This window comes from Saccoglossus kowalevskii, chromosome 12 (assembly GCF_978046115.1).
Source record: "Saccoglossus kowalevskii chromosome 12, keSacKowa6.1, whole genome shotgun sequence".
Taxonomy (NCBI): domain Eukaryota; kingdom Metazoa; phylum Hemichordata; class Enteropneusta; family Harrimaniidae; genus Saccoglossus; species Saccoglossus kowalevskii.
Genome location: NC_140652.1, coordinates 35,658,844 through 35,682,513, shown reverse-complemented (window position 1 = coordinate 35,682,513; position 23,670 = coordinate 35,658,844).

Below are 23,670 nucleotides of genomic sequence, written 5' to 3'. Positions count from 1 at the left end.
CACAAAATCTTCAACAAACCCAGAACACAAAACGGATATTCTACATAAATTACACTACTGGCATATAAAACAACGTATTTATTTCAAAATGTTACTGTTAAAGGGCGGTGGTCGTCGTGTCGCGTCTTGTTCGATATGGGACTCATAGCGACGTATACAACGCGTGTACATTGTTTAATTACATGAAATTCGAACACGCGCTGCGCGACGACTACCGCGCTTTAAACATTCTTGTCGTTCAAGACACAGCCCCCCCGGTATATTAGTAACACTTCATAAACCAGCCCGTAGTCTGCCCTCAGCGCCCACAACAGTATTAGGACAACGTGTCATCGTTCATATAGGTGATTGTCCGTCGTTGTCCATCCGTCAATAACTACATTTTCTCTTTTTTCTTGAAAACTACCAGATCAATTGCTTTTATACTTAGTATGTGTGGTCCATGGGTTGACCTCTATCAGATTTGTAATACTATGATAACAATTGTAATTGCCATGGCAACAACTGAATAAACTACCATGGTCGTGATATGAAAGGAACACTTGGGTACAACAAGTAACATGTAGAATACTGTGTGGGTAATATTTTTTATATTGATTTTTGTTGCATTTGCAGCAAATAGTTACCAAACAATGAGAAATCTATAGGATTGAATATACCCCACAGCTGGCTTCACATGCATAGTTCATAGTTCATATGGTGCTTACACCAGGATTTAATTACAGCACCTAGGCGGTATGTGGTTACAGCTTAATGTTCGAGTAATCGCAAGAAATTGACATGACAATAGAAATTCATTAAAGACTGCCACTCCCATGCAATTAACAGCGAGTGAAATTCCTGGGATTGAAACATATATTTTGAAGTCACTGATGTAGGCAACGAATAACTGCAAGTTGACATAAAGACGAGGTAGTTTATTTAATCAGTGGTCAACTAGAGGCTGAAATTATAATTAATTTGTTTATTTCAATTTCTCCTGACGTCAAATAGAATACACTGGTGAAACACGGTAGTAACTGTGGGTGAAAGGATGTTTTGGGGTGTAGTTTACATTGTATATGGAGTGGTAGGGTCGGGTGTAATGTGTTCATTTCCAACTATTATATGATGTCACGTAGAATTTCACTTAATTTATTTTTGCTGACATGTTTTCAAGCATTACATGTGAATCTAATTTTCACTGCGCTGTGTCTCAATATAGTATGAGGGAAATGGCATATTCACTGGAATTTATTTCAGGGGGAAAATGTTTTCAGTGATAATGAAGTATTATGACAGATACCCTCCCCGTGGCTTTCATTGCGTATGGAAGTTATTTTCACGAGTGATGCGGTGTATCCTGCTGCCGTACTTTCACGAGCGAAGCCACGGGGAGGGTGTGGGGTTCTGTTATTATACACATGTCCCATATTTGATTATTTCATATTAAAAAAAGAACGTGCAACAAACCGGGATAGAAATTTAGATCGGGGAACCCAATTGCCCATTAATATGCTCCAAGACAGTGCTGCGACCTAGCAACGCTTGTCAGTGTAGAACGCGTGTCGCTGTACGTGTGAAAATAAAATAATCAGACGTCCACCGAATAAATAACTCGTGGATGTTTAAGCGCGGTGGTCGTAGCACAGCGCGTGTTCGAATTTCATGTAAATAAACAATGTATTTTACACGCGTTGTATACGTCGCTGTGAGTCCCATATCGAACAGGACGCGACACGACGACTGTCGCCCTTTAGTTGGGACCACGACAGAACCAGAACTTAAACTGGGCGACTACGATACACGGTTGATGTTGAAGTTAAAAGTTCCTCCATAGATCTGTACATTGGCAAACATGCCGTGCAACTGCGGTACTCCACTGACGGAATGACTTTCGTTGAAATCGGTCGTCGCTGACTCGTGAGCTGCACACTACAACCTCGTTTGTGATGTTGCTTGCTTGTCGTGGATAGACTGAGTCTTGGTTACCGGTTAAATTTTGCTAATTTGGCGTTGATAATCTTTATTTGGAACTGAGTAACGCCGCAACGTCGCCAGCAGAAACCTCATGGTATATCGATGTTGATGGTTGCGGCTCCATATTAATCGGAGATTTTAATGCGGGTCCAGGCAGCGGGTGGATCTTCCGAGAGCCCTTCAAGATTTATAAAACTCAGATTCCAGGTGGTCAACAAACATTAAGTTCTCCCAATCCTAGTATTCTATGTGATGTACATCTAACATGCCAAAAATGCTGGTGAACGATTTGAACCTGACAAAAATACTTGAAATAGATACCAGGAAGGGGAGGGGGGTAAAAGAAAAGTTATATAACATTTTATTATTCAATAATTTATTAAAATACACAAGTTTGTCCAACTCCCTGTGATACAACACCTCAGACATAGCTCATTGTACTCGGCTGGAGTGTGGGCAAAAAGTTACTATTTGAATTTTTGATATCTTTTTTCATTAATGAGAAAGTTGACCCCGAAGTTAGAGTAACTGTTGAGCAGGAATGGCTTTTAAACTCTTCTGTGATTTTTTTTTGGCTTGGCTGATTTTGTCACGGTTCATACTTGACAGGCAGGTCGTACCATCACTAATTGGAAAAACAATCCTGACCCACCGCTACCATGGCAACAGCCAAAGTCTTGTAATAGCAGTGCCCAAATGATCATGCCTTTTATTGTGGCTACGTTGCGCACTGGTAAGAGATCACCGGCGCCGACATTGTTACCACTGTCAACGGAATCCCAACGCAGCTTACCGGGACGAATGGTCTGGGGTAAACGCAGCTTTGAACTTTGAATAAAATGTAAATGCTGCTTCCAATCTAGAAAATACTATCGCAAAACGATTGGAAATTATACATTTAACGGCTGAATACGTCCTAACAATAAAATAAAGTGACTTCTAATGACTGCCATGTTATTTTGCAAACCTCGTATAAGGTGCCCGGTTTTAGTTATAAACAGACGTTAGCTTCACGTTCATGTCCCTTCCATGATAACAGCCGAAAACATATTGCTTGTTTTTTACCGGTTTTCATTGACAACCGAAGTATTTTTATTTTGTAACAAATTTTCGTCTGCTATTTTTATTCAGTTCAAATCGTTCAGCAACATTTTTGGCATGTTACGATTGAGAGAACTTGATGTATGTTGACTGATTTTTATCATAGTACGAAGTACCAGGAAGTTACTCAGTTCCAAATAAAGATTACCAACGTCAAATGAACAACATTTGACTGGTAATCAAGATTCATGTAATCCATGGCTAACAAGCAACATCACAAGCGAAGTTGTAGCATGCAGTAAGTCATCCCGTCAGAGGAGTACCGCAGTAACACGGCATGTTTGCCATCAGCATTGTATTCAAACGAATCACGTGGTGTGCCGTTCTCGTTCAAACCCGGGATTCGATCAATAGGGGAGTCCCATTAAAAAAACACATTGCAAATCATGCAAGTTCAACATTTTCAAACCAATATACTAAAACAGAAATGCTCAGAGATGCAAATGAAGGATAGATATTACTTTTCACTATACACATCTCTGTTGATACTATCCCTCACATATTCTACTCCCAATTACTCCTGCGTAAAATGGACTAGCCTCTTCATGTTGACATTCAGACTAAAATCACGTGACAGGCTGTTAAAATTGGCTGTTGCATACTCTTTCGCCGGTCTGGAAAATGTGTTTAATTAACTCACATTCAAGCAACAATGCAGATTTCCCAGTGGGAGTGAGACTATTTGACTCTGCCACTAAAAAATAGGGGTGTTTTCAGCAAAAAACGAATAACCCTGGAATACACACAATATACTGAATTTCGGAACAAATCGTGCATTACTTACAGCAGCAGAATACCACAGAAATATCAGACGAAACATGAAAACACTATATATTGTATTTCAGCCTGAACCCTCTATATTGCAATTCAAGGAATTAACCCCATATGTGCATCCATTTCCCACCTTGGTATCACCCACCCCTGAAAACAAACTCTTAATACCACGCTGAAGCGTTTGGTAATAATAATCATGGTATATAATTGTACAGAACATTAGCATTTTTGTTTTGAGGAAGACAGCAAAGATCCTTGTTATTATGCTACAACCATGCAGTTATAGATTTTTCTTATCTTTCTTTAAACAGGCCTATTGTTATTGAGAACTATTTATGTGTTTTGTTGAGCACCTTTGGGCATTTATTAATTTATGGATGTATGGCGGTATATGCCTATTTATTAATATTATCTACTTTCGAAACTGTGTTTCAAACGTCGTCAAACAGCGTAACAATAATTGTAATCATCGACCTAGTTTAAGTATGAAACTGAACCATTCCCCTTGATTTGGGCTATAATTACTTATACTATTTAGGTTCTAAGTCATAGTGTTAATTATCTCCATCGTTGTTATTAAACATACATGAATGTGTTCCTGTTAGTACAATAACAACGGGAAATGTTGTCACAACAGATCGTGAGCTAGTGTCGATCAATGAAAAATGAAATGTGAATACAACAATAAATAATAAGACAATTATCTGGCTTTTGTATTGGAATGACTAAAATGGCGCATTGAAAACTTTTAAAACGTGTTAAAAATATCCGTGAACTTCGAAAGCACTGTTTTTAACACTTAAATTCACGTGATTGACATGTGAAGTACACAATGTAGGCTAGACCATCGCGTCTCTGTCTTTGTTTTGCTACGACCAAATAGCTACAGGTATGCTACGAACACATATTATTGTTTAGTACATTTCAGAGTATGTCTGAATCGCAAATCAACATTCAACACGTGTTACACCTGTTGCTACCTTAATGTGGCACCATGTTATGCCCTCTCAAAATGTCACATTTGTTAATAACATATTTACACGTCTATACTTTTTAAACAGCTCAAAGCAATGGCGGTCACATAGCATAAATACACAATATAAACTAATCAATTTGTTATTTATACTTGATTAAACAAACACGCACAGTTCGAGTTACCATGCCAATGAACATTACCGAGCACCTGATAATTTAATTTAGTCAGTTGTAATTTATTAATAAGCGATGGTGTTTGTTCGAGATCAATCATGGGTTAAATAACTAAATAATTACAGTCATCTGCTGGTTATGTAAATTTTATATAGGTCTTTACCAAACATAATAGTTTTATTACGATATAACTTGGCATGATTTCGTTATATGCAACTGTCGCATACGACTTGTTCACCCCTTCCGTGTGACTGAGAATGTTCTAGAACCGTACTGTGTCTGGGTGGAATTTTTAGAAGTTGATTGAATAGGTAATAGGACACTGTAGAAAGCAATAGAAGGTAATGGAACATTCTAGAAATTTGTAGTAAGTTCCAGACTCATTATGTATGCTGATGTAATGGTCTATTTATAGACAGTGTGGGTATATGTAGGGGAGTTGTTCAGCACTGAGATCAGATCGGAGATCTCGTTGAATTGTATTGGAGTTTAAGTTTAAGGTAGCGGGACTATTATTTGCATACTTGTTTTCATCTTCTAATTGTGCCTAAATGACTACAAATAGACCCAGGAAAGTTTATATTTTTAGAATCGCCAGACTTCAAGCTTTTCACAAGTGTATTTTGCATGCCCGTATCTGCATTCTACGACGCGTTACTCAATCAAAGGTGAAAAATTACTTTTTCTGTAAAAAAAATAATTACGCATTTATGCTGGCGGTAAGAAGTATTTTTTTCACTTTTCCTAGTTGTTCAATAGTCTGGTAAATTGAATGTGTCTGGTCAGTTTTATTCAAGCAACGCGTTTTAAAAAATAGTGTGCTGAATTTCAATTACTGTTTTAGTCGCATTGCCCCCAACTCAAACCACAACTCGTTGGTAAATAATCGATGAAATAGTTTGTCTGGACACATTCAAGTTCCTCTCATTGTCACCTTAAAGCGGTGAAAATTTGGTGTTAATCCGACGACAATAAGTATACGTTATTTTTTGTTAAAGACCTTGTATTTTGAAAAACATAAACTCCTAGAAAACGTCCATGAAGTCACAGCAAAGATTTTCAAGCTTGTTTATCGGCACAATCAATTTGTTTTCCTATCAAGGTCTGTTTTAACATGTGTAGGGACATCCAAATGTGTAAGGCTATTGGAAACCAAAAAATAAAGGAATGGGATAGCTATATTTGGATAAATTCGGCATATGAAAACACCAAAATCAATGATTTTTTTCAGTGGCTGTGTGACCTTGTGTCTGACACATTCATATGCAAATGACTAATCTGTGAAACAAACAGGGGCGGAGACAAACCACTCAAATGTTTGGAAACACTCATTGTGTGTCAGATAGCTACTGATAACACATCCTAACATTGCTTTGTCTTGAGTTTATCTTTGAAACTTATAGGCACACAGATTAAACCTGTGTTGTTGATTTTGGAAAACACTACTGAGGCTGCCTTGCTTTCCTTCAGAAAATCTACATTTTAACCAACTTACATGACATTCTATGTTATGTTGACTTTATCATATGAAAGTGTATAGTGCATTTCATCAATTAATAAATAAATGTGAAAATCGTAATTTTCAACACAAATAATAGTCTCGCTACCTTAAGTATCTAGTTATTGGAGTAGTGGAGTTTTACCGCGTTATTGTACTTGATGTTTGCAGAGTATAATAATACCAGTACCAGTTGAAACCTCATCTGTTGGCTCCGTGTTCGTATTTTATCATTGCCGCCAGGGAAGTCTTTTTGTTACTTGTTGCCATTTTGGTATTTGAACCATCACACCTGTACTATACCAATTACGCCAATATTACGTTGCGTGTGACAGCAACTAGTTGAATATCCAATGAAGAATTAGAAGCGATAAATTATTTGACATGAGGATTAATGATCAGTAAAAGTGGCCATTATAGGAATTGGAGCTGTAGCAGCCTGGTTGTGATATCACTTTATTGAAACACATAACATTTCAGGGAGGAATTGAACTGGTCAAATAACAAATAGCAAAATAAAAAACGAAATACTACAAAAAATCATATTCAACAGAAAATAGACAAGAAATAATAAAGGGTACACAATGAAAACTAGTTATAAATCAATTTAAGGATACCAAAAATATATCTGTGGGAAGTATTTGAGGAATTTCAAATTGACTGAGAGTGTTGCTGTCTAGTGCGCATGCTGTACTGTTTTTATTATTGGCTCGAATAGGGATGAAAATGTTGCTACTGGGAATGATATTAATTGATTTTTCCAATAATAGTTTTCTTCGATCTTTATAGAAGGGACATGTTACTAAAAATGGATATTATTTTCAACCTCGTTCGTATTACAGTGCTCACACAATTTATTATCCACTGGTGTTGTGAGCCGTGTACATCTCCCTACTTTTATGACGTGATCGCTCAAACGAAAGCAAGTAATGTTTTCTCGCGATTCATATTCGTATTATTGGTCGAAATTATTATATAATAATATTTACAATTGTATCTCGTCCACCTCAGATTTGTATAGCGTTTTGTAATCCCAGACATTGCAGCCATATTACTGGATTAATTAATTTTTCGAAGAGTGGAAGCATTATATTCAAGTTCAGATTTCATTTTTGTTCGTTTCTATTTAGACTCTCGGTGTTTCCTCACATAGTAGACAGCTAACTTTACTTTCTTGTACAGTGAGTAAACTACATTGATTTGGGTTAAATATTCTTGGTAAATAATTCAGGTATAACATGAAGAGCACGGTACAACCTTTTTTAACATCTTTGTTTGTTAAGAATGTTAGCCCACCATTCACTGGCATTTGTTTTTGAGTAGTTTATACACGTTGCCAGTATGCCAGGCTTAAAAATAGAAATAACCCTTCACGATAGACGCTGTCGAACGTTTTTCTTAGAACGAACAACAAAGCAAGCAAGTCTCTTGGGCCTCTTTGAACTAACAGAGTCTGTACCTTGTGTTACGTGTATTAAGACGTTGTTATAATTAAAACGGGAGGGTCGTCACCTGCGCACGCGCGTGAATCGAGTCCCAGGCGACGACAACAACACACGCTAAAAACGCAAAAACGCTAGTTTGTAAACAATTACACGCTATGGCCATCTGACGCATGCGCAGGTAACGACTCCCCCGCTTTAATCACGATTATCTACTGGTATTTTTACCTGAGATAAACACTGAACACTTTGACTACATATAGTGACGTGTTTCACGAATTATATTATGGAAGTTAAGGTTTCTATTTATTTATTTATTTATTTATTCATTAGATTAGGACTGTATGTGAAGCGTGCGAACGTGATTTGCATACTGAGTTAACACGCCACTATTTAGACATCCAGTATATGGCCAGTGCAGTTGCCATAACAACAAATTCAACCGACAATAATATACGATTATTGACTATGTTATACGATTTGTTCCGCGATGTTAGTCAATTCAGGGATGTTATACAAAATAAAATTTATGTAATTTGTTGACAATTTACCAATATGTAAAGATAATGATATACAGGAATGTGTTGTGAGCAGGTCATAGCTCTACATGTATGGTTAAATAGGGCTTCTCATTTATTTGATTCGTGAGTGAGATTACAGTGACTCAAACTGAAACCAAACTGTCAAGATTCCGTCGTAAACTTATTTGGTGCCTAGTTTTGAAAAGCAGTAAGTCATTGCTGTAATTCTTGACGTCGTATGTCATGTGACCAGGTTCAAGCTCACACTTGCCAGTCGCACATGAGTAGACAACATTTTACGATTTGTTGCAGTGTTATATTGTAAACAGAGACGAACAAAATTTGCCACCACCTGAAAGGTGAGTGTGATTGATATCAATATTATCTCTATGTCTTCAGATGAAGGATATCTGTATTATATTCTTTTATGCAATGAGAACCACCTTGGCCCGGGAATATGTAATTGATTGTATGTATACACTGACTCAGAGACGCTGGCGTTTTTCGATACTCGTGTTATATTCGTATATATTTTGTGGTGATTTCGTAGTATTAACATTACATACAGTGTTGTCGCACTATAACTTCAAATGGGCTGTGATCGTGTGTTGTCCTAAAAGTGATATGTGATGGCGTGAGTTGGCTGAGAAAGGGGTAGTGCAATATTTTACCTGATCGATGTGAGTTACGTAAATGCCATATGACGTCATATAATTTAGTATACACATCCTATTAATCGGATGAATTCATTTAAATTATTGCACTTACGTCAAACAAAAAACATTAACAAAAATATATACATGCAGATCACAGCATAACAACGTGGTCGGCGATTATTCTTAAAATGAGATCTAATCAACAATACTGGTATCGAAGTGTTAATATTCCATTTAAAAAACAGCTGGGTTTCACTCAATTCACATTTATGAACTTTATACAGTTTCTGTATTGTACTGTGATAATGACATCACACGTACGCGACCACCATTAAGTTTTTTGATTCCCTCAACAATGTTTGTGACTTATATGGATTGGCATCAACTTCGCTACGCTATACGTCTAAAAAACAAAGCATAATAGTAGTTTATAAATAAATAAACGCTGCTCGGACTGATAAATATGATATATAGAAGATAATATTTGGTAATTGTAGTCCTAAATAACTATTAAAAATAGCTAGACGTTTCGAGCAATGGCTCTTTATCGATAGCATAGAAGGAAGTGTTGGCGGTACGTTATAATAGTTTTAATAGTTATTTAGGACTACGATTACCAAATATTATCTTCTATATATCATAAAAAAACAAAGCAATACGTTCATGGTCAAAACTACAAACAACGGTTTAATCATAATATATATAGGTTATGGTTATATGGGGCTAGAGACGCACGACCGAGTCTTGGTTGGCAATCTGAGATTTAGACTGTTCAATAACGACCAACGATTAACAGGTCAACGAATTCAAGTTAGACTACCAAATATTCTCTCATCTGAATGAATCTGTAACCATAGTTACCTTACATCAATTATACACATAGCTACTACAATTGAGTACACATACAACTTTTGCGCTCACATATACCCATGCTGTCTAATTATTTCCGTCAGTTGAACATTAGTATTATTTCCGTATTTTTCAGATTGTCGCCACCAACTATGGGAACACGTGTCCTTATTATTTCACTGGGTACGTATAATTGACTATATTGAGTGTAATCGTACACCTTGCTCATACAAGCTTTCACAAGTAGACTATTCCATGTTACCAATGAACAAATAGTGCTGTCACTGTGATGCTATTAGCCATTATCTGATTGTTACATAATATCAAACCACTAGGGGATTTGAACACAATGGATTCATCGTCAGTTGACAAAGCCTCTATGTGTCAGACCACGGCCTGAATCCCAGCCATTCTCGTTTATTTTGACAGGGTTACTAAAAGTTACCTAACATTCAAGTGTATTGATGCTTTATTTGGTATTGATTGCGAGTAGCTCTACTACTACGTGACTCACAAACCCTGCCTTTTGAAAAAGACGGGAGATATTGTCTTCGGCGTCGGTCGGTCGTCTTGGTTAGTTGTTGTTGTTGAACCACATCTATGTCACCAAATTATGTCAACATATTATACTGTATCTACCGATTGAAACCTCCACAATAAATAGAGCATATTACAACTACATATATGCCACGTTGTCCAGGACACCGTGTGTCCACATCGAATTCCCTCAATCGAGCACAACTACATATATGCCACGTTGTGTCCAGGACACCGTGTGTCCACATCGAATTCCCTCAATCGAGCACAACTACATATATGTCACGTTGTGTCCAGGACACCGTGTGTCCACATCGAATTCCCTCAATCGAGCACAACTACATATATGCCACGTTGTGTCCAGGACACCGTGTGTCCACATCGAATTCCCTCAATCGAGCACAACTACATATATGCCACGTTGTGTCCAGGACACCGTGTGTCCACATCGAATTCCCTCAATCGAGCACAACTACATATATGCCACGTTGTGTCCAGGACACCGTGTGTCCACATTGAATTCCCTCAATCGAGCACAACTACATATATGCCACGTTGTGTCCAGGACACCGTGTGTCCACATCGAATTCCCTCAATCGAGCACAACTACATATATGCCACGTTGTGTCCAGGACACCGTGTGTCCACATCGAATTCCCTCAATCGAGCACAACTACATATATGCCACGTTGTGTCCAGGACACCGTGTGTCCACATCGAATTCCCTCAATCGAACACAACTACATATATGCCACGTTGTGTCCAGGACACCGTGTGTCCACATCGAATTTCCTCAATCGAGCACAACTACATATATGCCACGTTGTGTCCAGGACACCGTGTGTCCACATCGAATTCCCTCAATCGAGCACAACTACATATATGCCACGTTGTGTCCAGGACACCGTGTGTCCACATCGAATTCCCTCAATCGAGCACAACTACATATATGCCACGTTGTGTCCAGGACACCGTGTGTCCACATCGAATTCCCTCAATCGAGCACAACTACATATATGCCACGTTGTGTCCAGGACACCGTGTGTCCACATGGAATTCCCTCAATCGAGCACAACTACATATATGTCACGTTGTGTCCAGGACACCGTGTGTCCACATCGAATTCCCTCAATCGAGCACAACTACATATATGCTACGTTGTGTCCAGGACACCGTGTGTCCACATCGAATTCCCTCAATCGAGCACAACTACATATATGTCACGTTGTGTCCAGGACACCGTGTGTCCACATCGAATTCCCTCAATCGAGCACAACTACATATATGCCACGTTGTGTCCAGGACACCGTGTGTCCACATCGAATTCCCTCAATCGAGCACAACTACATATATGCCACGTTGTGTCCAGGACACCATGTGTCCACATCGAATTCCCTCAATCGAACACAACTACATATATGCCACGTTGTGTCCAGGACACCGTGTGTCCACATCGAATTCCCTCAATCTAGCACAACTACATATATGCCACGTTGTGTCCAGGACACCGTGTGTCCACATCGAATTCCCTCAATCGAGCACAACTACATATATGCCATGTTGTGTCCAGGACACCGTGTGTCCACATCGAATTCCCTCAATCGAGCACAACTACATATATGCCACGTTGTGTCCAGGACACCGTATGTCCACATCGAATTCCCTCAATCGAGCACAACTACATATATGCCACGTTGTGTCCAGGACACCGTGTGTCCACATCGAATTCCCTCAATCGAGCACAACTACATATATGCCACGTTGTGTCCAGGAGACCGTGTGTCCACATCGAATTCTCTCAATCGAACACAACTACATATATGCCACGTTGTGTCCAGGACACCGTGTGTCCACATCGAATTTCCTCAATCGAGCACAACTACATATATGCCACGTTGTGTCCAGGACACCGTGTGTCCACATCGAATTCCCTCAATCGAGCACAACTACATATATGCCACGTTGTGTCCAGGACACCGTGTGTCCACATCGAATTCCCTGAATCGAGCACAACTACATATATGCCACGTTGTGTCCAGGACACCGTGTGTCCACATCGAATTCCCTGAATCGAGCACAACTACATATATGCCACGTTGTGTCCAGGACACCGTGTGTCCACATCGAATTCCCTCAATCGAGCACAACTACATATATGCCACGTTGTGTCCAGGACACCGTGTGTCCACATCGAATTCCCTCAATCGAGCACAACTACATATATGCCACGTTGTGTCCAGGACACCGTGTGTCCACATCGAATTCCCTCAATCGAGCACAACTACATATATGCCACGTTGTGTCCAGGACACCGTGTGTCCACATCGAATTCCCTCAATCGAGCACAACTACATATATGCCACGTTGTGTCCAGGACACCGTGTGTCCACATCGAATTCCCTCAATCGAGCACAACTACATATATGCCACGTTGTGTCCAGGACACCGTGTGTCCACATCGAATTCCCTCAATCGAGCACAACTACATATATGCCACGTTGTGTCCAGCACACCGTGTGTCCACATCGAATTCCCTCAATCGAGCACAACTACATATATGCCACGTTGTGTCCAGGACACCGTGTGTCCACATCGAATTCCCTCAATCGAGCACAACTACATATATGCCACGTTGTGTCCAGGACACCGTGTGTCCACATCGAATTCCCTCAATCGAGCACAACTACATATATGCCACGTTGTGTCCAGGACACCGTGTGTCCACATCGAATTCCCTTAATCGAGCACAACTACATATATGCCACGTTGTGTCCAGGACACCGTGTGTCCATATCGAATTCCCTCAATCGAGCACAACTACATATATGCCACGTTGTGTCCAGGTCACCGTGTGTCCACATCAAATTCCCTCAATCGAGCACAACTACATATATGCCACGTTGTGTCCAGGACACCATGTGTCCACATCGAATTCCCTCAATCGAGCACAACTACATATATGCCACGTTGTGTCCAGAACACCGTGTGTCCACATCGAATTCCCTCAATCGAGCACAACTACATATATGCCACGTTGTGTCCAGGACACCGTGTGTCCACATCAAATTCCCTCAATCGAGCACAACTACATATATGCCACGTTGTGTCCAGGACACCGTGTGTCCACATCGAATTCCCTCAATCGAGCACAACTACATATATGCCACGTTGTGTCCAGGACACCGTGTGTCCACATCGAATTCCCTCAATCGAGCACAACTACATATATGCCACGTTGTGTCCAGGACACCGTGTGTCCACATCGAATTCCCTCAATCGAGCACAACTACATATATGCCACGTTGTGTCCAGGACACCGTGTGTCCACATCGAATTCCCTCAATCGAGCACAACTACATATATGCCACGTTGTGTCCAGGACACCGTGTGTCCACATCGAATTCCCTCAATCGAGCACAACTACATATATGCCACGTTGTGTCCAGCACACCGTGTGTCCACATCGAATTCCCTCAATCGAGCACAACTACATATATGCCACGTTGTGTCCAGGACACCGTGTGTCCACATGGAATTCCCTCAATCGAGCACAACTACATATATGCCACGTTGTGTCCAGGACACCGTGTGTCCACATCGAATTCCCTCAATCGAGCACAACTACATATATGCCACGTTGTGTCCAGGACACCGTGTGTCCACATCGAATTCCCTCAATCGAGCACAACTACATATATGCCACGTTGTGTCCAGGACACCGTGTGTCCACATCGAATTCCCTCAATCGAGCACAACTACATATATGCCACGTTGTGTCCAGGACACCGTGTGTCCACATCGAATTCCCTCAATCGAGCACAACTACATATATGCCACGTTGTGTCCAGGACACCGTGTGTCCACATCGAATTCCCTCAATCGAGCACAACTACATATATGCCACGTTGTGTCCAGGACACCGTGTGTCCACATCGAATTCCCTCAATCGAGCACAACTACATATATGCCACGTTGTGTCCAGGACACCGTGTGTCCTCATCGAATTCCCTCAATCGAGCACAACTACATATATGCCACGTTGTGTCCAGGACACCGTGTGTCCACATCGAATTCCCTCAATCGAGCACAACTACATATATGCCACGTTGTGTCCAGGACACCGTGTGTCCACATCGAATTCCCTCAATCGAGCACAACTACATATATGCCACGTTGTGTCCAGGACACCGTGTGTCCACATCGAATTCCCTCAATCGAGCACAACTACATATATGCCACGTTGTGTCCAGGACACCGTGTGTCCACATCGAATTCCCTCAATCGAGCACAACTACATATATGCCACGTTGTGTCCAGGACACCGTGTGTCCACATCGAATTCCCTCAATCGAGCACAACTACATATATGCCACGTTGTGTCCAGGACACCGTGTGTCCACATCGAATTCCCTCAATCGAGCACAACTACATATATGCCACGTTGTGTCCAGGACACCGTGTGTCCACATCGAATTCCCTCAATCGAGCACAACTACATATATGCCACGTTGTGTCCAGGACACCGTGTGTCCACATCGAATTCCCTCAATCGAGCACAACTACATATATGCCACGTTGTGTCCAGGACACCGTGTGTCCACATCGAATTCCCTCAATCGAGCACAACTACATATATGCCACGTTGTGTCCAGGACACCGTGTGTCCACATCGAATTCCCTCAATTGAGCACAACTACATATATGCCACGTAGTGTCCAGGACACCGTGTGTCCACATCGAATTCCCTCAATCGAGCACAACTACATATATGCCACGTTGTGTCCAGGACACCGTGTGTCCACATCGAATTCCCTCAATCGAGCACAACTACATATATGCCACGTTGTGTCCAGGACACCGTGTGTCCACATCGAATTCTCTCAATCGAGCACAACTACATATATGCCACGTTGTGTCCAGGACACCGTGTGTCCACATCGAATTCCCTCAATCGAGCACAACTACATATATGCCACGTTGTGTCCAGGTCACCGTGTGTCCACATCGAATTCCCTCAATCGAGCACAACTACATATATGCCACGTTGTGTCCAGGACACCGTGTGTCCACATCGAATTCCCTCAATCGAGCACAACTACATATATGCCACGTTGTGTCCAGAACACCGTGTGTCCACATCGAATTCCCTCAATCGAGCACAACTACATATATGCCACGTTGTGTCCAGGACACCGTGTGTCCACATCAAATTCCCTCAATCGAGCACAACTACATATATGCCACGTTGTGTCCAGGACACCGTGTGTCCACATCGAATTCCCTCAATCGAGCACAACTACATATATGCCACGTTGTGTCCAGGACACCGTGTGTCCACATCGAATTCCCTCAATCGAGCACAACTACATATATGCCACGTTGTGTCCAGGACACCGTGTGTCCACATCGAATTCCCTCAATCGAGCACAACTACATATATGCCACGTTGTGTCCAGGACACCGTGTGTCCACATCGAATTCCCTCAATCGAGCACAACTACATATATGCCATGTTGTGTCCAGGACACCGTGTGTCCACATCGAATTCCCTCAATCGAGCACAACTACATATATGCCACGTTGTGTCCAGGACACCGTGTGTCCACATGGAATTCCCTCAATCGAGCACAACTACATATATGCCACGTTGTGTCCAGGACACCGTGTGTCCACATCGAATTCCCTCAATCGAGCACAACTACATATATGCCACGTTGTGTCCAGGACACCGTGTGTCCACATCGAATTCCCTCAATCGAGCACAACTACATATATGCCACGTTGTGTCCAGGACACCGTGTGTCCACATCGAATTCCCTCAATCGAGCACAACTACATATATGCCACGTTGTGTCCAGGACACCGTGTGTCCACATCGAATTCCCTCAATCGAGCACAACTACATATATGCCACGTTGTGTCCAGGACACCGTGTGTCCACATCGAATTCCCTCAATCGAGCACAACTACATATATGCCACGTTGTGTCCAGGACACCGTGTGTCCACATGGAATTCCCTCAATCGAGCACAACTACATATATGTCACGTTGTGTCCAGGACACCGTGTGTCCACATCGAATTCCCTCAATCGAGCACAACTACATATATGCTATGTTGTGTCCAGGACACCGTGTGTCCACATCGAATTCCCTCAATCGAGCACAACTACATATATGTCACGTTGTGTCCAGGACACCGTGTGTCCACATCGAATTCCCTCAATCGAGCACAACTACATATATGCCACGTTGTGTCCAGGACACCGTGTGTCCACATCGAATTCCCTCAATCGAGCACAACTACATATATGCCACGTTGTGTCCAGGACACCATGTGTCCACATCGAATTCCCTCAATCGAACACAACTACATATATGCCACGTTGTGTCCAGGACACCGTGTGTCCACATCGAATTCCCTCAATCGAGCACAACTACATATATGCCACGTTGTGTCCAGGACACCGTGTGTCCACATCGAATTCCCTCAATTGAGCACAACTACATATATGCCATGTTGTGTCCAGGACACCGTGTGTCCACATCGAATTCCCTCAATCGAGCACAACTACATATATGCCACGTTGTGTCCAGGACACCGTGTGTCCACATCGAATTCCCTCAATCGAGCACAACTACATATATGCCACGTTGTGTCCAGGACACCGTGTGTCCACATCGAATTCCCTCAATCGAGCACAACTACATATATGCCACGTTGTGTCCAGGAGACCGTGTGTCCACATCGAATTCTCTCAATCGAACACAACTACATATATGCCACGTTGTGTCCAGGACACCGTGTGTCCACATCGAATTTCCTCAATCGAGCACAACTACATATATGCCACGTTGTGTCCAGGACACCGTGTGTCCACATCGAATTCCCTCAATCGAGCACAACTACATATATGCCACGTTGTGTCCAGGACACCGTGTGTCCACATCGAATTCCCTCAATCGAGCACTACATATATGCCACGTTGTGTTCAGGACACCGTGTGTCCACATCGAATTCCCTGAATCGAGCACAACTACATATATGCCACGTTGTGTCCAGGACACCGTGTGTCCACATCGAATTCCCTCAATCGAGCACAACTACATATATGCCACGTTGTGTCCAGGACACCGTGTGTCCACATCGAATTCCCTCAATCGAGCACAACTACATATATGCCACGTTGTGTCCAGGAAACCGTGTGTCCACATCGAATTCCCTCAATCGAGCACAACTACATATATGCCACGTTGTGTCCAGGACACCGTGTGTCCACATCGAATTCCCTCAATCGAGCACAACTACATATATGCCACGTTGTGTCCAGGACACCGTGTGTCCACATCGAATTCCCTCAATCGAGCACAACTACATATATGCCACGTTGTGTCCAGGACACCGTGTGTCCACATCGAATTCCCTCAATCGAGCACAACTACATATATGCCACGTTGTGTCCAGGACACCGTGTGTCCACATCGAATTCCCTCAATCGAGCACAACTACATATATGCCACGTTGTGTCCAGGACACCGTGTGTCCACATCGAATTCCCTCAATCGAGCACAACTACATATATGCCACGTTGTGTCCAGGACACCGTGTGTCCACATCGAATTCCCTCAATCGAGCACAACTACATATATGCCACGTTGTGTCCAGGACACCGTGTGGCCACATCGAATTCCCTCAATCGAGCACAACTACATATATGCCACGTTGTGTCCAGGACACTGTGTGTCCACATCGAATTCCCTCAATCGAGCACAACTACATATATGCCACGTTGTGTCCAGGACACCGTGTGTCCACATCGAATTCCCTCAATCGAGCACAACTACATATATGCCACGTTGTGTCCAGGTCACCGTGTGTCCACATCAAATTCCCTCAATCGAGCACAACTACATGTATGCCACGTTGTGTCCAGGACACCATGTGTCCACATCGAATTCCCTCAATCGAGCACAACTACATATATGCCACGTTGTGTCCAGGACACCGTGTGTCCACATCGAATTCCCTCAATCGAGCACAACTACATATATGCCACGTTGTGTCCAGGACACCGTGTGTCCACATCAAATTCCCTCAATCGAGCACAACTACATATATGCCACGTTGTGTCCAGGACACCGTGTGTCCACATCGAATTCCCTCAATCGAGCACAACTACATATATGCCACGTTGTGTCCAGGACACCGTGTGTCCACATCGAATTCCCTCAATCGAGCACAACTACATATATGCCACGTTGTGTCCAGGACACCGTGTGTCCACATGGAATTCCCTCAATCGAGCACAACTACATATATGCCACGTTGTGTCCAGGACACCGTGTGTCCACATCGAATTCCCTCAATCGAGCACAACTACATATATGCCACGTTGTGTCCAGGACACCGTGTGTCCACATCGAATTCCCTCAATCGAGCACAACTACATATATGCCACGTTGTGTCCAGGACACCGTGTGTCCACATGGAATTCCCTCAATCGAGCACAACTACATATATGCCATGTTGTGTCCAGGACACCGTGTGTCCACATCGAATTCCCTCAATCGAGCACAACTACATATATGCCACGTTGTGTCCAGGACACCGTGTGTCCACATCGAATTCCCTCAATCGAGCACAACTACATATATGCCACGTTGTGTCCAGGACACCGTGTGTCCACATCGAATTCCCTCAATCGAGCACAACTACATATATGCCACGTTGTGTCCAGGACACCGTGTGTCCACATCGAATTCCCTCAATCGAGCACAACTACATATATGCCACGTTGTGTCCAGGACACCGTGTGTCCACATCGAATTCCCTCAATCGAGCACAACTACATATATGCCACGTTGTGTCCAGGACACCGTGTGTCCACATCGAATTCCCTCAATCGAGCACAACTACATATATGCCACGTTGTGTCCAGGACACCGTGTGTCCACATCGAATTCCCTCAATCGAGCACAACTACATATATGCCACGTTGTGTCCAGGACACCGTGTGGCCACATCGAATTCCCTCAATCGAGCACAACTACATATATGCCACGTTGTGTCCAGGACACCGTGTGTCCACATCGAATTCCCTCAATCGAGCACAACTACATATATGCCACGTTGTGTCCAGGACACCGTGTGTCCACATCGAATTCCCTCAATCGAGCACAACTACATATATGCCACGTTGTGTCCAGGTCACCGTGTGTCCACATCAAATTCCCTCAATCGAGCACAACTACATGTATGCCACGTTGTGTCCAGGACACCATGTGTCCACATCGAATTCCCTCAATCGAGCACAACTACATATATGCCACGTTGTGTCCAGGACACCGTGTGTCCACATCGAATTCCCTCAATCGAGCACAACTACATATATGCCACGTTGTGTCCAGGACACCGTGTGTCCACATCAAATTCCCTCAATCGAGCACAACTACATATATGCCACGTTGTGTCCAGGACACCGTGTGTCCACATCGAATTCCCTCAATCGAGCACAACTACATATATGCCACGTTGTGTCCAGGACACCGTGTGTCCACATCGAATTCCCTCAATCGAGCACAACTACATATATGCCACGTTGTGTCCAGGACACCGTGTGTCCACATGGAATTCCCTCAATCGAGCACAACTACATATATGCCACGTTGTGTCCAGGACACCGTGTGTCCACATCGAATTCCCTCAATCGAGCACAACTACATATATGCCACGTTGTGTCCAGGACACCGTGTGTCCACATCGAATTCCCTCAATCGAGCACAACTACATATATGCCACGTTGTGTCCAGGACACCGTGTGTCCACATGGAATTCCCTCAATCGAGCACAACTACATATATGCCACGTTGTGTCCAGGACACCGTGTGTCCACATCGAATTCCCTCAATCGAGCACAACTACATATATGCCACGTTGTGTCCAGGACACCGTGTGTCCACATCGAATTCCCTCAATCGAGCACAACTACATATATGCCACGTTGTGTCCAGGACACCGTGTGTCCACATCGAATTCCCTCAATCGAGCACAACTACATATATGCCACGTTGTGTCCAGGACACCGTGTGTCCACATCAAATTCCCTCAATCGAGCACAACTACATATATGCCACGTTGTGTCCAGGAAACCGTGTGTCCACATCGAATTCCCTCAATCGAGCACAACTACATATATGCCACGTTGTGTCCAGGACACCGTGTGTCCACATCGAATTCTCTCAATCGAGCACAACTACATATATGCCACGTTGTGTCCAGGACACCGTGTGTCCACATCGAATTCCCTCAATCGAGCACAACTACATATATGCCACGTTGTGTCCAGGACACCGTGTGTCCACATCGAATTCCCTCAATCGAGCTCAACTACATATATGTCACGTTGTGTCCAGGACACCGTGTGTCCACATCGAATTCCCTCAATCGAGCACAACTACATATATGCCACGTTGTGTCCAGGACACCGTGTGTCCACATCGAATTCCCTCAATTGAGCACAACTATATATATGCCACGTTGTGTCCAGGACACCGTGTGTCCACATCGAATTCCCTCAATCGAGCACAACGTGGCATATATGTAGTTGTGCTCGATTGAGGGAATTCGATGTGGACACACGGTGTCCTGGACACAACGTGACATATATGTAGTTGTGCTCGATTGAGGGAATTCGATGTGGACACACGGTTTCCTGGACACAACGTGGCATATATGTAGTTGTGCTCAATTGAGGGAATTCGATGTGGACACACGGTGTCCTGGACACAACGTGGCATATATGTAGTTGTGCTCAATTGAGGGAATTCGATGTGGACACACAGTGTCCTGGACACAACGTGGCATATATGTAAGCAAATAACACCGAATAAACGGCAAGGTAAAGACTATGTCTAATTATAGTAAATACGTACTGCGTGCGTGACTCGAACCGGCGCTCGCGTACGGCACCTAATCGCCTAGCTACACGCCACTACACGTCTTCCCCTCGGCCACCGGGCATCCCCAAAAAAGGATGCTTAATAACCGAGCTTATTACGTGCAGAGAACGTGAAACCCGTCCACGCGATACGCGCCACACAGCATGGCCAGAATGCGGCAAAGGCCTTCAGATCTGGCTGTAGTAGGATGGTGAAAGTAATGGTACAGCATTTTAACAGTGAATAAGTACTGAGAAATAATTTTTAAACTCATAGTTGCTGTCGACATAGGAAGTAAAGTAAGCAAATAACACCGAATAAACGGCAAGGTAAAGACTATGTCTAATTATAGTAAATACGTACTGCGTGCGTGACTCGAACCGGCGCTCGCGTACGGCACCTAATCGCCTAGCTACACGCCACTACACGTCTTCCCCTCGGCCACCGGGCATCCCCAAAAAAGGATGCTTAATAACCGAGCTTATTACGTGCAGAGAACGTGAAACCCGTCCACGCGATACGCGCCACACAGCATGGCCAGAATGCGGCAAAGGCCTTCAGATCTGGCTGTAGTAGGATGGTGAAAGTAATGGTACAGCAACTATGAGTTTAAAAATTATTTCTCAGTACTTATTCACTGTTAAAATGCTGTACCATTACTTTCACCATCCTACTACAGCCAGATCTGAAGGCCTTTGCCGCATTCTGGCCATGCTGTGTGGCGCGTATCGCGTGGACGGGTTTCACGTTCTCTGCACGTAATAAGCTCGGTTATTAAGCATCCTTTTTTGGGGATGCCCGGTGGCCGAGGGGAAGACGTGTAGTGGCGTGTAGCTAGGCGATTAGGTGCCGTACGCGAGCGCCGGTTCGAGTCACGCACGCAGTACGTATTTACTATAATTAGACATAGTCTTTACCTTGCCGTTTATTCGGTGTTATTTGCTTACATATATGCCACGTTGTGTCCAGGACACTGTGTGTCCACATCGAATTCCCTCAATTGAGCACAACTACATATATGCCACGTTGTGTCCAGGAAACCGTGTGTCCACATCGAATTCCCTCAATCGAGCACAACTACATATATGTCACGTTGTGTCCAGGACACCGTGTGTCCACATCGAATTCCCTCAATCGAGCACAACTACATATATGCTACGTTGTGTCCAAGACACCGTGTGTCCACATCGAATTCCCTCAATCGAGCACAACTACATATATGCCACGTTGTGTCCAGGACACCGTGTGTCCACATCGAATTCCCTCAATCGAGCACAACTACATATATGCCACGTTGTGTCCAGGACACCGTGTGTCCACATCGAATTCCCTCAATTGAGCACAACTACATATATGCCACGTTGTGTCCAGGACACCGTGTGTCCACATCGAATTCCCTCAATTGAGCACAACTACATATATGCCACGTTGTGTCCAGGAAACCGTGTGTCCACATCGAATTCCCTCAATCGAGCACAACTACATATATGTCACGTTGTGTCCAGGACACCGTGTGTCCACATCGAATTCCCTCAATCGAGCACAACTACATATATGCTACGTTGTGTCCAAGACACCGTGTGTCCACATCGAATTCCCTCAATCGAGCACAACTACATATATGCCACGTTGTGTCCAGGACACCGTGTGTCCACATCGAATTCCCTCAATCGAGCACAACTACATATATGCCACGTTGTGTCCAGGACACCGTGTGTCCACATCGAATTCCCTCAATCGAGCACAACTACATATATGCCACGTTGTGTCCAGGACACCGTGTGTCCACATCGAATTCCCTCAATCGAGCACAACTACATATATGCCACGTTGTGTCCAGGACACCGTGTGTCCACATCGAATTCCCTCAATCGAGCACAACTACATATATGCCACGTTGTGTCCAGGACACTGTGTGTCCACATCGAATTCCCTCAATTGAGCACAACTACATATATGCCACGTTGTGTCCAGGACACCGTGTGTCCACATCGAATTCCCTCAATTGAGCACAACTACATATATGCCACGTTGTGTCCAGGAAACCGTGTGTCCACATCGAATTCCCTCAATCGAGCACAACTACATATATGTCACGTTGTGTCCAGGACACCGTGTGTCCACATCGAATTCCCTCAATTGAGCACAACTACATATATGCCACGTTGTGTCCAGGACACCGTGTGTCCACATCGAATTCCCTCAATTGAGCACAACTACATATATGCCACGTTGTGTCCAGGAAACC